This window comes from Bubalus bubalis, chromosome 2 (assembly GCF_019923935.1).
Source record: "Bubalus bubalis isolate 160015118507 breed Murrah chromosome 2, NDDB_SH_1, whole genome shotgun sequence".
Lineage (NCBI taxonomy): Eukaryota > Metazoa > Chordata > Mammalia > Artiodactyla > Bovidae > Bubalus > Bubalus bubalis.
In genome coordinates this window covers 178823095-178828174 of record NC_059158.1, presented here as the reverse complement: position 1 = coordinate 178828174, position 5080 = coordinate 178823095, and the positions used below count along the sequence as shown (strand labels likewise).

General features: G+C 50.4%; 1 pseudogene; it reads right to left on the bottom strand.

Moving 5' to 3' along the window:
• Nucleotides 1–390: 390 nt before the first annotated feature.
• Nucleotides 391–2687, bottom strand: LOC123332224 (annotated as a pseudogene).
• Nucleotides 2688–5080: the final 2393 nt, after the last annotated feature.

The following is a 5080-nucleotide window of genomic DNA, read 5'->3' as shown; positions in this document are numbered from 1 at the left end:
AAAGAGAAACTATCTCAACAGGCAGGCCCTTGGATTGCTCAGTGGTCAAGGACACCTCTCCATAAAACTGGAGCAACTTGGGTACCACAAAGAGCATTCAGAAGGTGGCAGGTCCTTTGCTAGGATCTGGCTGAGATGACAAGTCTGATTACTTGCCCAAGGAGTCAGGAGAAAAAGATCTATTCACTCGGTTGACATCGACCTAGTCCAAGCTGTACACGAGGTGCCACGGGGTTTGCAGCAATGTATGCTCTAGCAGGGAGCCCAAGCAGCGATGGTTACTCCACCCTCCCCTGCCTGGCCATCAGCAGGCCTCAGAGCTTTCCAAGGACATCTTCCCAGGGCCCCAGGACTTTCACACCTTCAGAGAGTACACCCCCACACTGCCAGTCCCCATCCCACCAAATGCCCACCTTTAAGGTACAGTGGGCAGCTTCCTCCTCTAAGACGGACCCCAGTTCAGCAACCTCTCCCACCTCTGAGGGTCTGCAGCCCTCGTTTTATGCAGACTGCCCCTCGGGGACAGAGTAAATCCTGCCTTGTGTCCTGATTACAGTGGGAAAGTAGGAGGCCTGGGCTGACCTCAAACCTACATCAGCCCCACTGTTCTTGCATGTTATTGGGTCTCTATGAACCTCTTTCTTAACCTGTGAAAAGTTACTAATACCTACTTTGCTGGAGAGGTAAGCATGTACTGGGGCTCCTGTTCAGTAGGTGGCCATTCCCTCCTCCCGGCCTCTCTCCTGCCTTTCAGATTATACCATCCTTCAGGGCAAGAGACAGAAACCTTTTATCTCTTTATTCGCAACCACACCCATCCACACCTGCCCATGGAGGCTGCCTGACAAAACCTGTTGAATGAGTCAACAACTAGAAGCCTATGGTGTAAATCACTCCATTTGTTTCATTCCTTTGTTTGTTGAACAAAAGTGTCTTGAGTCTTAACCAGATGCCAAGCCCTGTGCTTGGTGCCAAGGATAGAAAACACGAGTCAAGGTCCCTGTCCTCAAGAGGACCACGGGTTGTGATAAAACAGACAAGTCGGATATCACTGCCCAGTGTGATCACTGGACTAGGGGTGTCCAGAGGGGAATGCCTAACCCAGGAGGTGGGGACCAAGTTGTCAGGGGAAGTTTCCTGGAGGAGGTGGGGCCTCGTCCAACTTCATTTAGTGTCTGTGTCTGTCCAACCATTAGAATGGAAGTACCATGAAGGGAAAGATTTTGGTTTTGTTCACTGCTGTGGCCCCAGGATAGGTCCTGGTACATAGTAGGTGCTTGATCAATATATGTTGAATGAATGAATGAAACAGGCAAAGAAGAGGAAGAATTGTGATCAGGGGCAGGAGATCACTTGGCTCCTTTGGGTTCCTGCATCCCTTGTTTTTCTTCCAAGAAACCCAGTCACTCTGCACAGGGCCCTACCCCTCACAGAGGCTCTCATAGCCCTGTGTTAGTTTCACAACAGCCCAGTGAGGTGAGCTGGGCAGGTACAACTCTCCCTACTCACCCATGGGGAAACAATTCGTGACAGGTTTTTTCTTTTTTTTTTGAGAAGCCAACAAATCTTTATTAAACACCTGCAAAGTTACTGGGAGGAAGCCATAATGCTGGACACCCTGTCAGTCTATCTTCTCCATGACATTCTTGGGCTTAATGCTCTCTTCCTGGCTACAGATGGAGATCTTGTCTAACTCGTTGGGACTCCAGCCATACTGCTCATTCACACCTTTAGCTTGCTGCCTGTCAGATCCCCTAGCATCTCGGCCAGCAGCCAGAGATTGATGTGCTGATAAGTGATGCCCACGACATGGCAGATTTTGGACAGAGTCTTCGAAGCCGGTTATACCTTCCAAGAGATCCATGTTTTTATCCAGGGCTTACCAGAAGGACTGGAAGTGGCAGGTCCCCAGCAGGTCTCTGAGGGACAAAATCTGCTGGGTGGGCCATTCTTCCTTCTGCACTTGCACAGCATGAAGTCGGTGTGGGGCAGGTTGGTGAGGGCCTTTAGCAGGACCTGGGCAGTGACCGTGGTCTGGAGAAAAGCTGGGTACAGCTTCAGCACAGCCAGGTTGGCTTCCAGATCATAAATATCCTCCTTGGCCTGCATCTCCACACAGTGGTCCAGGGTGGCCAGGTTCTCAGGATTGTACCTGTCCATCCCCTCGAGTGACTTGTCCGCGTTCGCTCTCATCTGCTCAAACATCACCATGACAGCTGTCGCCTCCCACACTAGGGATGGAGCCGAAGACCCTGCCGGGCTGCATCCTCAAGAACTGGAGAAGTGGGGAAACTGATCTTTAGAGAGAAAAAGTGATTGACCCGCGGTCCTATGGCAAATCTGTGGCCTTGCTGAGAGGAGAACTCAGGTCTCCTAGCTCTGAGACCTGGCTCTAAGCTGCTCCCCTAAGGGCAGCTCTGCCCTCCAAGGACCGACAGGGCTAGCTGCGGTGCTCAGCTGAGCTGGGTGTCTCGACCTTCATATCTGGAGAGGGGACCTAGAATCAAAATGTAGAGAAAGATCCTGGTCCTGAGAATGGAGATGTTATAGTAATAGTAACAGTGATGAAGAGGAGGAGGAAAATTAGAACTTTTCTATTGTGCTCAGTTGCTTCAGCCGTGTCTGACTCTTTGCAAACCCATGGACCATAGCCCTCTAGGCTCCTCTGTTCATGGAATTCTACAGGCAAAAATACTAAAGTGGGTTGCCGTTTTTAGGAAGTTCAGTTGTTCAGTTGCTAAGTCATGTCCAACTCTTTGTGACCTCCATGGATTTCAGCACACCAGGCTCCTGTGTCCTCCACCATCTCCCAGAGTTTGCTCAAATTCATGTCCATCGAGTCAGTGATGCTATCTGACCATCTCATCCTCTGCCGCCCCCTGCTCCTTTTGCCGTCAATCTTTTCCAGCATCAGGGTGCTTGACATCTGTTTCCTCATGTATTTCTCACCACAGCCTTATGAGGTGAATAGTCTTCCCCCTATTTAACAGATTAAAAACTGAGCTCAGAAAGGTTAATTCACCTTTGAATTGTTTGAGGCCATACAGCCAGTAAGTGGTAGAGCTGAATCATAAACCAATCTGTTGAGCTTTTTACCATCTTTGGTCATCTGCAAAGAGCAAAGGATGTAGGCCAGGTGTGATGCTATGATGCTGTGTTCATGCTGGGAGCCAGGAGGACCTCAGAGCCCTGGCTGGGAGGCACTGCCAAGGCCAAGTAGCTTCCTCCTACCCCAGAGTCTAGGGATTTAGGTGCCAGGAAGGCCCACGGTTCTGGCACAGAGCTTCTCTTGTTGCCATAGCTCTCACACAACAGACACTTACATAATGCCAGGTAGGTGCCTAGCATAGCTGGGTTGTACATGGAACCCAAACACCCAGCCTACCCCATTTATTGGGAATAAATGGGGGCATGTTAATAGCAACTACTTCACTGCAACCCAGCCCTGAAATTGTCCTCAATTAGTTCTCCTGTATCAGTTGAGTATTTTGGTTCATAGCCCATGGCCCTAAAGTCAACCAGACTAAGTTCAAATCCCTCTGCCTCTCTAGCTTGCATCTTGAGCAGATTCCGTGACGTGTCTGTTTGTTTCCTTATCTCCCTTACAAAAAAAGGACTTGGAACAGACGTGGAGTTGTTATGGAGACCCATAGCAGAGCGTGCCTGGAAAGTGCTTAACCCAGCACCTTGCCCAGAGAAAGAGTTGGATGAACGCAGATGTCAGGAGGGTTTTTCTGAGAGGTTCCGGGGATGGCTCTGTGCGCTCCCCAGCATGTCATCATCTGCCTCCATGGGAAGACAAGGGTTGGCAAGTCAAGGGTGTGGAAGCCAAGGGTGTTGCCTCTCGTGGGGCTCCCCCAGTGCTGGGCCAGCAAGTCACACCTACAACATGTTCTGTTCTCAGCGATGAAAAGGGTGTCCCTCTCATGCCCCCGGTCCCGCTTTGTCAGCAGAGGGTGAAGGAGCTGAAACGGCACTCTCCCGTTCACCAGAGCCCTCCATGGTGGCAGCTCCTTCGACTCTGACAAGTGGGGCCGCTGAGCGGCCCGACCCCATGACTCTTGCTCAACATCATGGGCATTTCATCCTCCTGAGGACTCCTCAGTCCCCACATACATGGGCCTGAGCAGTCCATGCTAACCCCCAATGTCTGAACCTCAGCAGACTTAACACCTACTTCTGGCCACCCCAAATCTCCCAGGCTGGGTAGAAAAGACTCCAATAAGGGATAATGCTGAAGGCCTTTAAGGGACAGAGAAAGTGTTGTGGGAGCACAGAGCGGGGAGTTTTTCTTCTTCCTGGACCAGGGAAGGCAATCTCACCACATCACTAAAGACTCAACCTGCTTTGTGGCTCCTCAGACCCCCAGTTTAGCCAATCAGACCTTCTCTGATGCAACCCCCTGCCCAGGCAACCACAACATCTCTGTGACCTCACTTCATCCTGTCAGAGGAGGTGGCAGTTTTATTACACAGAAAAGGAAATAAGGCTCAGAGATTTTAAATGATTTGCTCAAGGTCACAAAACAAGCTAGAATTTGAACCCAGACCCCACCCCAGAGCCTGTGCTCGAAGAATCACAGAATCACTTTAAAAATGAAATGAGCAGGTCTTCCCTGGTGGCTCAGTGGTAAAGAATCCTCCTGCAAATGCAGGAGACATGGGTTCGAGCCCTGATCTGGGAAGAACCCACATGCCACGGAATAACTAAGCCCGTGTGCCACAACTTTTGAGCCTGTGCTCTGGAGCTCAGAAACCGAAACCACTTAGCCCTAGAGCTGCAACGATCAAAGCCCATGAGCCCCAGAGCCCATGCTCCGCAATGAGAAGCCCGAGCTCTGCAGCAAAGAGTTGCCCCCACTGATGGCAACTAGAGAAAAGCTCATGTAGCACAGAAGACCAAAAAGCAAATAAGTAAATAAATCTGTATACATATATTGAAAAAAAAGTCAAATGAGCAAATTGCAGGGGACTTCCCTGGTGGCTCAGATGTAAAGCATCTGTGTACAATGTGAGAGACCTGGGTTCGATCCCTGGGTTGGGACGATTCCCTGGAGAAGGAAATGGCAACCCACTCCAGT